Here is an 11,989-nt window from a genome sequence, read left to right as displayed (position 1 = left end):
ACAAGCCACCTAGATATAGATATAGATTAATTTCAAACTGCTAACATTAAAAAGAAATAAAAAAACAAAAGAGTGCACACATTAATACAGTTGCATGCAGTAGGACTGTCAATGGGTCGGGGCCAATTCAACGGACCCCGAACCAATTGGATTAGTTCAGGTCTTGATATACTATCCCGATTATTATTGATTAATGTATAATATATATATATATATATATATATATTATATAGGATCCATTGGAAGATCTGACTGTCCTAAGAATCAATCGGTTCGGTTTCAGGTTTAAAAACTACAGACCCTATCAGATCCAATTCAGTCATTGGTCTTTAATATTTCATGTCAAGATGATTCTGATTCTAGTGGGATTCAATCCGTTGGTAGCCGTAGCATGCATACATGTATTGTTTATGACATAGTGTGGAAAGAGTGTAAATACTAATATTTATCGTGTTTATAAATATGATATACAAGGTTTTGCACTGAACATATTTATACTTGTATTATTCTCAAATTGAACCTTAATTTTAAAAAATATAAATATAAATATATACAAAATACAAGGCTTTGCAAATTGTATTTATACTCTTTTCAAACTAACCCACAAGATGATTTTTTAGGTGGTCGGCTAAAATAGGCCAAACGGTTTTGGGATCTTTCTGGTTTGAATGATCAGTCGACTGGTTGAACCGTGTCTAAATCTGGTTGTCGAAACTCGAAACGGTTTCGTTTTATGTTTTTTGCCTTTTACGGGAGATTCGCCCGGGTCAACGATTCTGTTTAATGTCTGATCAAAGCCCATCTCCATCTCCGTCCAGTATGGGTTCGGACTTCGGATCAGCTATCAATACACGGTACTAAAAAGTCCCAACCGTACATCGGGAACATCCTCAATGAATGACAAAGAAATATTCCTAATGTGGGGCTTCAGTGGCATGTTGGGACAGGAATAGTAAAGACTCGTTGGTAACAGATCACTACTCGTCCTGCTTATCCCGAGTCCTGACTGTTCAGTCGGGTCTGCTACAGAAAAGGGAAAAAGAAGAAAAAGCGAAGAGGAAATTTTTTTTATTTGAATATTAAAAGAAAAGGATAGCCGACGAGGCCTACCAAGTACCAATGCATAGTTTTTGGGCCCACCTTTGTCTGAAGCGTGCTCGCGAGGCAGCTCGGCTGCAATGATGCTTGATAGAAATACCTGTTGAAAGGACACGTGGCACGTATCAAACTCGTGAAAAAACTTTACTGAGTTGTTTGGTCAACACATCCGACGGTAGGCAGCATCCCTGCTTGATCTCTTTCAGAGGACGCGTCTCCAAGTTCTTTGCTTCCAAGCCACGTGTCCTCAAATTCCACGTATCTGTAACCGCCATCAGCAGACTTTACAGCGGCACTCAAACACGTGGACTTGGTTGTGGACCAAACGACCATTCCACTGGCCCACCTTACATTAAAACTGGTATGAACGGGCCAGATGAAGTTAAGAAGACAAAGGATACCTTTTTGTGCGTCCCAGAAATCCACGCTGAAGGCAATTATTTGCCGTTGGATTAATTGATCAAGTTCGTAAGCGGTATGATATTGTCACACGTTGGAAACACCTTAAAATTATCTCGGCGAGAGGGAAAGGGAAGGAGAGGGTTTCGTCATGTCTGTTGTTGGTATAAAAGGACGGAACTCGTGTTCGTCACCTGCGTCATCTAGAGAGAGGTCTTGAAGTCCTTTGAGAGACGGAAAAAACTCATCTACACCATCGCTCTGGAAACCCTAACTCCATATCCTACCCATGTCTCCATTTTCGCTCGAATGCCCCCCCAGCCTTTCAGAACCCTATTCTGTAGATAGTAATCTGTTAATCACGGCCTCTGAATCTCTAGCTCTCTTTTCCGGCTTTGATAGCTCCGGGGGGAACTCTAATTTTCTCTGGGTTTCTTTTGATTCATTTGTTTCGAAACCCTAATTTCTTCATCAGAACTCTGGTATTTTTTTTGGCGACATCGAGTGTGGTGAGGCTACAAGGTTACCGAGTCCTTCTTAGGTGTTTTTTGCCCGAGTCTGTTGAGCCCTATTTATTTTCTGTAGGAAAATCTAATTGGTTTAGACGTTTCTCTGTAACCCTAGTCTTGAATCCTTGCAAGGCTAGAGATTTGTTATCTTAGTTTCAATCTGGCAAATAGAACTGATGCTTCTAGTCTTCGGAGGCGTTTGCTCCAATACACAATAACACAACTGTGGCTTGTTTGATATCGGGCTAGAAATGGTTGGAGGTGGAAGCAGGATGGACGATGGGCCCTTGGGGATAAGCAATACGAACGTTTTCGCTGCTCTCGAAAGCCTTAGGAGAAAGAAGAAATCTGACAAGGAGCATGGGTCGTCGAAGAGCAAGGGATCTTCCAAAAACCAGGCCAAGGAACCTGACCCCAGGTTTACTCGACGCCGGCGCCTCTGACGGTTAAATCTTGGGCCGATGTTGATGATGATGACGATTACTATGCAATAACAGCTCCGCCTAGTGCTTGGGGTTCAACACAACCACAACAAAGTAAGGATAGTTCAGCTCCCGTTGAGGTGTGTAGTTCGATCAACGTTTTACCTTTCTGTTTCCTTCCAGAGATATGCTTTTTGGGCGATGTTTAATTCAGTTTTACTGTTGTGACGGATTTGTTATGGGGGTACATTATTGATTCATTTTCTGTTGAAACAGTCACTCTTTGATCTCAAAAACCTTATGTCAAGATTTTTCTTCAGCCTTATCTGCAAATTCTTGTCTGTTTACAATATGCAATACTAATATCTGATTTGGATATGTATATTTTAATGCAAGTAATTATTCCGATCTATGTGGTGGTTTTGCTTGCTGTTAAGGGTGACCGTGAACTTGTCTATGTAAAAGACGTTTGCATTGTAACAACTCGTTAATGAACCAGAAGAAACGGACGTTTACTTGTTTATTCTTCTATAAATGTTGTTCCTAGAAATGATTTTGATATCCAATACTGATTGGAACTCAATATTGATATTTCTGATATGGATGGAAAAAATTGATGCTTGTGATCATTATATCTCTGAAGAAGGCTGTTTTCTTGTTTGCATGCGTCAGTTGTAAGTGCTGAACGAACCCACTTCTAATGAATACGTATCTTTAACCCATTTCACTATTTCCTAATCGGATCCAATATGGATAGTGTGATTTAAGTGTATCAAAATACCAAAACTCTAAACGACAAGAGAATGAGTGTGTTTATTTAGGGCAAACTAATGTTGCATTATAAGGATACGGGAGTCAGAATCCAACGCTTGTCCAAGAGTCTGGCTTGGCAAGATGAGAAAACATAGACTCACGAAAATAGTTCATATATGATATATCATCGAAGTAGTTCACTTCCTTACTAAGCGAGCAGAAGAAAATAGTTATTCTTTTATTTTTTTCTGAATTTTGACATTGTATGCCTGCAAAAAATGTTGACTTTGTTACTAAGCAACATTTGATATAAAAAAATTATAGTAATCTTGAACATTATCTGTACACTTAAGTCAAATAAAAAATGGAATGTTACGTTGAAGTGTCATTGAGAAAGGATTATTGGACTCTGATTGTCATGGGTATGCCATCTATTTAGGAAAATCCATGCAACAATGGTGCAATTGTGCATATTTGTTTTTCCTACATTTGTGGGATGATATTTGTGTTCTTGTGCTTATTTGGCATGTGATCCTAGCAAATGTAGTCTTGATGCAATGCATATACATAATAGTCATTTTATTGTTCAATGAGGTTAATGAATCATAAATGAGGGGAACTAATAAGTTTTGCAAGTTGTCTAATTTATTAAGGGTAAAGTCCATAACTATACTTTGTTAATCATAAAAAAGTATAAAATTATACTGAAAATATTCCGATTCGCAATGCAAAAGTAGCACAATCATAAACTCAGAAGTTACCCACTGTTATGGAGTTCTACATGTAGATTAACCTCTTTTATTTCCATTACTAAATTCCATGAAGGTGGATGACATAGACACTAGGTAGTACTAGTTTTTCCTACCACTTAGAAGCTATCATGCCTTCAAAAGTCACCGATTTTCTTTTATTCATTTCCAGTATTTTAGAACAAAACTAAGTAAAAAAAATGTTGTGTATCTTTATTTGGTGCCAAAACACTCTTAGACACCTATGTAAGAAAATAAAATAGTGAACTATTTAACAGCTTTCTACAATTGGTTAGCTCTCATCAAGGTGAATGGTTTTTCACCCTTTCTAATGGATATAAATCCAAGCAGTCTATGATGTAAATTTCACTTTGATGACATTAGAGTAGTAAATTTTAGAAGCTGAATTCTCTTGCAAGTTGCAAGTATTTACTGTACAAAATAGCTTTTTATAACTAGAATTTTTACCAGTTAATTAAAAAATGTTAGTTTAATGACATTTTATTTTTCCAGTGGATCATGATACATTGGGTGAATTTGTTTGGCCAAAATTTCAGAAGCTCATCCCAAATTATTGGCGCTTCACACAAAACTTAGTTTATCTGAATTTTCAGTTCTATAGGATCCATACAGAGTTGTGTTCTAAGATATTTATCATCTCTTATTTGGCTGTGAATATCAGAGAGGCCTTGTGTGCCAGTCTCCTGATTACCATAAACTTGTAGTCCTACGTTGTTTGTTGTGAATCCAAGCAGTCTATGATGTAAATTTCACTTTGATGACATTAGAGTGGTAAATTTTAGAAGCTGAATTCTCTTGGAAGTTGCAAGTATTTACTGTACAAAATAGCTTTTTATAACTAGAATTTTTACCAGTTAATTAAAAAATGTTAGTTTAATGACATTTTATTTTTCCAATGGATCATGATACATTGGGTGAATTTGTTTGGCCAAAATTTCAGAAGCTCATCCCAAATTATTGGCACTTCACACAAAACTTAGTTTATCTGAATTTTCAGTTCTATAGGATCCATACAGAGTTGTGTTCCAAGATATTTATATTCTCTTATTTGGCTGTGAATATCAGAGAGGCCTTGTGTGCCAGTCTCCTGATTACCATAAACTTGTAGTCCTACATTGTTTGTTGTGAATTTTCCTACTGTTTGTGAGTGAAGTTGATCGATTACTCAATGACAAATACGGAAAAATTCGTAATTAATTCATTGATAAATCATTGTAAGTGGGAAGCCAACACAATGAGTGGTGGTGGGAAGCCAAGACAACATGTTTAAAAATGAGTGGTGGGAATGTAGACATTGAGATTGATAAGTGGGAAAACTAGAAAATATAAGGCTAGAAATGAGTTTTTCTCCATGAATCTAGGAGTAGTTTCAATAGGTAGTAAAATGAGGGAAAGTAGAATAAGGTTTGTTATGTTCAAAGAAGACCATTACAAAATCAGTAAGAAGTGATTTTCTACGAGTTTAGGGGCTAGAAGAGCAAGGGATAAAGACATGGGTTGAAGTATGGAGAAATCATTTAAGGGCATACAATGACAATTAGTAATTGTCTCCATATAGAACTCAATCTGATATGACATGTCTAGAAGCACCAACACATGGACCAATGAAAAGTTTTCATCATGTTTCGACATATTCAACAGGCCATGGGTGTGATTTGTTCTCAAAGATAGTCTATAGGTTTCTAAGGCTGTGCCCAACCTCGAACTAGAGTTGAAGGAGATAGTAGCCCTCTTATCCAAGGTTGAACTTACAAAACTAGGAGTTAAAGGAGATAGCAACTCTCTTATCTAATCTCAAAGCCTGCTGCCCAACCTCGGGTGCACTAGACAAAAGGATTTGAAAGTGGAAAATTGATGCTTCTCCTCTCTACTTTTTTAGAGAACAGTCTTAAAGACAAATGAATACAATTGAAGCCACCACAATGAGTTAGTTATAATGAACGCCACCTGAACTCTATCTCTCTCCAACACCATAAACACCCAAGATCTTCAACAACAAGATCAAGAAAGTTGAGCCAAACATATATGATACTAGAACCTTTGTTGAATCCAAGCAACAAATATCTAAAATTGACTTGATGAGCTATTAGCTACAAAGTCCTAATTTTTTAAGTAGTTCAACAACCTTTGATTATTAGGACTTTTATAAGCATGTCACTTTTATGTTTCTCAATTAATGTGGAATGCAATAATTGGAAGATTTTGTAATGGTTCTCTTAAAAATTTAATATGAAGTTCAATGAACATTAAATAAACTTAATTGTTAATATATCTCAATAAGAACATGTCAAAGAACATGAAATAAGCTTTTTGGATTGGAATAGTGACCCAACCTACATTAATACAACTTTAATACATATCAACTTTAATACATATCAATAAGAGTATCTACAACTAAAACATCTTGAATATATTCAACGATTTAATATCAAAGAATGCAATAAACTTAACTATCAAATTGCAAATTTATTGTTCATTTGATTAATTGGTCAAGGTTAACCACTTTTCTATTATTAAAATTTGAAATCATAAAAGACATATAGGTATGTATTGTAATACCCTAATGGCCCATTTACCATAGATGAAACTTTACTTGAAGTCTCTGATTTAAGGTTACGGTTCATTTGTGGGGAGATTTTGGTGGGATTGGAAATGATGGGTATGGGAAAAGGCAAAACGGGTGGAAAATTTCATATTCCATTGCTTGGTTGCGAAAGGGAAAATAGTGGGAAAATCAACCCTAATAGCAATTTTTAATTAATTTATTAGTTATATTTTTATTAACCATCATTTCATATTCCATTAATTACTAATGTTTTAATGAAATAATTTTATTAGTTAATAAGAATTAATATTTTAAAATTTATTTTATTAATATTTATTAGGAATTAATAATATTATTTTTAGTATTAATTATGTTTTAATTATTTAATTATTTTTAATTAGATTTATAATAATAAAATCCTTATTGAGTTATTCATTAATTGCTTAGTTAATTCATTAGTAACTAGTTTTTGTTAATTTTAACTTGTAATTATTACATTTTTTTCTATTTTGTATTAAATTATTAATTGGATATTAATTATTTAAAATCTATAAGTAGTTAGTTTATTATTTTAATTAAATAACGTTTAAATTTTTTTAGTTTATAAGTTATAACTTGAATATTTGAATAATATTATTTATTTATAAATTGTTAAATTAGTTTTCCTTGATAAATTATTTCGTATAATATATTTTAATGAAATTATTAATTATTTAATATTTTATTTTATGATACTTATTAATGCTTTATTAAATAATTAATAATTTATGGGTTATGAATCTAGTAATAATTAATTATTTATTTAATAATTTAGTATTAATTGATTATTAAACTAAGGTTGATAAGCTAAGGTTGATTTTCCCATTAGTTTCCCTTTTGCAACCAAAATATGGAACATGGAAAAATCCACCCACCATTCCATCTTTTCCCATCCCACTAAAGGCTTCCCACAAACCAAACATAGCCTTAAATCAGAGTCTTCCAATTAATTCCAATTAATTTTGTTCTATAGTTGGCCATTAGGTTATTGCGTTACATACCTAAAAGTCTTTTATGATTTCAAATTTTATTAATAAAAAAGTGGTTAGACAAACATTGACTAGTTAACCAAGAAAACATCTCAAATGAAATTTGCATTTTATAGTTAATTATTTCATGCTCTGATACGAATTCATTGAATATATTGAAGATGTTTTAGTTGTGAATGAGGTTATTGATATGTACTAAAGTTGTGTTGATGTAAGTTGGGCCATTACTCCAATCCAAAAAGTTTATTTAATGTAAATTGACATGCTCTTACTGATATGCATTAACAGCTAAGTTTTTTATATGTTCATTGAATTTCCTATTAAGTTCTTAAGAGAATCGTTATAAAATCTTTCAATTATTTTATTTCACATTAGGACCTTGTAGCTAGTAGCTTATCAAGTCAATTTTGGGTATTTGTTGTTTGGATTCAATAAAGGTTCTTAATATGTTGGGCTTAATTTTCTTGACCTTGTTGTTGTAGATCTTTGGTGTTTAAGGTGTTGGAGAGAGAGAATTCAAGTGGTGTTCATTATAAGTAACTATGTGTGGCTTCAATTGTTTTCCTTGTCTTTAAAATTGTTTTGTGAAAAGGTAGAGAAGAGAAGTTTCAATTTTCCACTTCCAAATCATTTTGTCTAACACCTAAGGTTGGGCAACCTCGGATAAGAGAGCTACTATCTTCTGTAATTCCCAGTTGTCTTAGGTTGGGCAACAACCTTAGAAACCTGTAGAAGAAATCACAGCCCTGCTCATTGAAAGCTTTTCATTGGTCCCACTATGTTGGTGCTGAGTTGTGTATGGAGACAATTACTAATTGTCTCTACGTATATAATAAGCATCAAAGGGCCCCTTGGACATGGTTGTAGAGGCCTTAACCTTCAAAGGGACCCTTTGACATGAACATGTAACTTATCTCTATATGTATTTGATGACGATGCAGCTTTAGTCATCTAGAGAATTGATTCTAAGAAATTGGTTGCTATTGAAGATGATTCTATTTTCGAGAAATAGGAAACCAATGACTACACCAAACATATTTGGTGATTTTCATTGACATGAACCTTTTTGGGTCAATTGAATTTGAATTTGTACAAAGGGTAGCTAGTTTTGTAGTTGATTTGTTATTGTACGGTCTTGTGGGGGATCAAGGTGTAGAAGGAAGATTCACTAGTGATCTAGTTGATTTCTTGCATAGAGGTGTAAATCAGGTTGTGTAGGGTTAGCGTGTGGCCCTTTAGAGGTCAGACATGGCATGGCCCATGTCGTGGGGCTTGGCGGGCCCGGGCTAGCCAAGCCATGAGAGGCATCTTTTTTAATAAAAATTGAAAAAATAATAATAAATTTATAATAAATTAAAAAATAGTCAAAGTTTTAAAAAACTCTTAAATTTTTATTTTATATGAAATTTTATGTTTTCAATATGTAATAATAAAATGAAATTAAAAAAATTACAATTTATTTGGAATAAAATTATAAATAAAAATGTATGTATATTATATTATATATACATGTATGTATATATAAAAACATGCATGATATGTGAAATATCATTTTATAGTTTTTTGCTATTTTAATGTTTTTAGGGTCATTATCTGTGATACAAATATGGACAAAAGATTTTGAAGAAGATGGCTCTCGAAGAAGTCAAGATTTTCTTGTATGCAACTAAAAGTCGAGATTACTTGTTTCTGATGGTATAAAACTTTGGTGTTTCAGCTAGTTGTAAGGGCCATTCTTGATCTAGACAAAGCAGAAACCTTTTTATGGTTCTTTTGGAAATTCGGGTCCATCTGGGGTGTAGGACATGTGTTTTAAGAGTGTCTTGTGGCTTATTCTGGTCCTAGTTGGTCTTACAAATCAGGAAGCTTTTCCCTTCCTACTACGGCCTAGATTGTTTTAGTTGCACACAAATGAAAAAAAGGCAGGTTGAATTTAACTCCTTGGTGCTCTAAAATTGTGTGAAGGGAATCAAAGTGGGAATGCGGAATTTGTCTCCTGATGTAATGACTGCAAGTTATTGCTCTCTATTTGTCTCTGTTTCAGTGCAAGTTATCACCATTGATGCACACCTTGTATTATTATTTAATCCTGGAAGCCGATATATATCTTACAATACAGTGTGACACATATTTGATGCTTTCAACCTTGATTGGAGAGTTGACATTGGCAATGTTGGACATGTTTTTTCATGGGCCCCACCTTATCTCTGGGGTGAAACTTGCTTACCAACATTTCTTCTATTAGAATATATATCTTTTGGTGTTTTCACATGAACAAATGTTTGATTGTGTAAGCTATTCATTTGCAGGTTTAATTTCTCCTGCTATATCCATGAAACCTAAACAAGCAGAGGTTTAGTGTCCTTGAACGGATTCTGCAAGTTTTTAGTCTTCCATTCAATATTTTGTACTTTTATATTTCTAAGTTCCATGCTAAGTAATTTGCTGTTGTTTTTTTTTTTTGTTGCAGATTATGTTGAAGAGTCCTGCAGCCGGGGCAATTTGAGCAAGTCGAGTTTAGACTAAAGCCAGGTGATGATATCAGTGTTGGATCTCCTAGGTTCCTCTGAATATCAGTTTTGGTAATCTTGTACAGTCACAGTTGTAATTGATCTTTACTTCTAACCATTATAAATTGATACCTAGGATCAGTCGAAATTCACTGAATCCTAGAGTTTCGTCTTGAGTTATTATTTGTTCTTTCTCTTCCTTTTGTTTTCTCTCATCAAGGAGAGCTTGCAATCAGGTTTTATATTCTACTTTCTACTCTCGAACTTACGGTATTTATTGCTCAATAGTAATACAATCTAGGCATTTCTAACTTTATCAACTAAGATGTTCCAAGTCTTGTAGATGGTTTGGGACCCTGATACACCATGTGTCCCATAGTTTCATAGGAGACTGCATATATTATAATCAACCTATGCATTTCCAGGTTTCCTTTAAGTTGCAGTAGAGCTCTTTCCCACCAGACAAATGAACCCAATAATATATATATAGTTATATAGTTACAGGTTGGCAATCATTGGTTTGGCTTATTATTAGCCCATCCAATCTCTGAAGTTGGTCCCATTCAATATGTGTGCACATCTGCTAGACTGTTACAAACATCTCAAATTGTTGAACTGCCTAGATTGTATTCTGGATTATTTAACAACCCCCACCCAAATCTGAAATATTGCTTATTAATTCTGTTCTGGTATCTTGATCTGCAGTTGCCTAGGTGGTTTTTTTACTTAAAGTATAGAAACTCAGCAACGAAGAATAATTTTATTACATTGAGTAGAGATAAAGTAAACAACGATTGAAAGGATGGTAACCTCAACTAACCTTCAAATTCAGGTTCATTGTTGAGTACAAACCCCCCTTGTTGCATTCCCCAAAACATAGAACTCGTCACCCTCTGTTTTGCTAGCAATTCAACTAAACCATGACCCCATAATGATTTGTTTATATGCTTAGCAAATATTCATGGATAGATTGAACAATCTCTAGTCTGTGGGCAGAAATTACTTTTTATTCTTTCACATAAATATGCAGGCAGTCTGAATGTCTGACCATTCAATATCCATTCTTATTCTTGAGAAATCCTATACAGAATTAGCAGTTGGACATGTTAATGACGGTGATTTGATGGTTATTTTATTTTTCTTGTATTAAAATATAGAATGGAATCTGTGATTCATAATCTGTGGTCAAGGATACATTGATGATATCTAACCTTCTATTTGAACTCAACCTGATAGGATTGATGAGAACATGGATGACACTAGCAAACGAGAACATGGATTGATGAGAACTCAACCTCAATAGTATCTCATCCAATCGGTGGCTGATGATTAAGATAGTCGTTGTATTGATTGTATTTCTCATGATTTTCCTATTTTTTGGGGGCATAACATTATATCAAGAATAATTAAAAAGAAATAGAAAGAAAGTGCCTTTTCAAAGGCCACGAGCCTTGCACCGTCAAGTGATGAAGTCTCATCCAACATTTCAAAAATTATATTTGCAGATTTGCGCTACCTTGTTGTACATAATATCATAAGCTTTTTGTGTGTATATACAATGAGAAGTCTACCATTATTCTTCCCTTATATTTTCTCAGGTAAGCTGTTGTTAGGATGACATGTCTTCATAGCTTCTTCTTCAGTTCTTTCTCGTTTGCATTTCGTCAGTGTGTTTGTGTTTTAAAGTTGAAACAGAGAACAAAATTAGTATAAATTCATTGAGTGGTCTACTTCTTGGCATTCCATTTGCATTTTCTTGGCATTCCATTTGTTCTCATTGTAGTTTCATTTGAGTGCAATCTAGTCTACTTTCTTTATTTTGTTTCATTTTTTATTTTCCTTGACCTATACTGTAAACAAACTAACTCGTGCTAAAACTCAAAACTAAAATGAGCTAGAATTTGCAATCAATGGTCAATTTGATTACAAACATGGAAATGAGATCGCACAATAAA

General features: G+C 34.0%; 1 long non-coding RNA gene across 2 annotated transcripts; it reads left to right on the top strand.

The window, feature by feature from the left end:
* Positions 1–1,641: 1,641 nt before the first annotated feature.
* LOC148873443 (uncharacterized) lies at positions 1,642–11,785 on the top strand. Of its 2 annotated transcripts, XR_016104784.1 has the most exons (4): positions 1,642–2,568; positions 9,834–9,877; positions 9,995–10,056; positions 11,271–11,785. It is a non-coding gene; the product is annotated as an uncharacterized LOC148873443 (long non-coding RNA). The 2 variants fall into 2 exon arrangements; XR_016104783.1 differs by lacking the exon at positions 11,271–11,785 and having other exon boundaries at positions 1,692–2,568; positions 9,995–10,214.
* Positions 11,786–11,989: the final 204 nt, after the last annotated feature.

This window comes from Nelumbo lutea, chromosome 1, assembly GCF_056320005.1.
Source record: "Nelumbo lutea isolate HS-2025 chromosome 1, American lotus-T2T, whole genome shotgun sequence".
Classification (NCBI taxonomy): domain Eukaryota; kingdom Viridiplantae; phylum Streptophyta; class Magnoliopsida; order Proteales; family Nelumbonaceae; genus Nelumbo; species Nelumbo lutea.
Note: the sequence above shows the minus strand (reverse complement) of the source record. Positions and strands in the feature narration are given on the sequence as shown.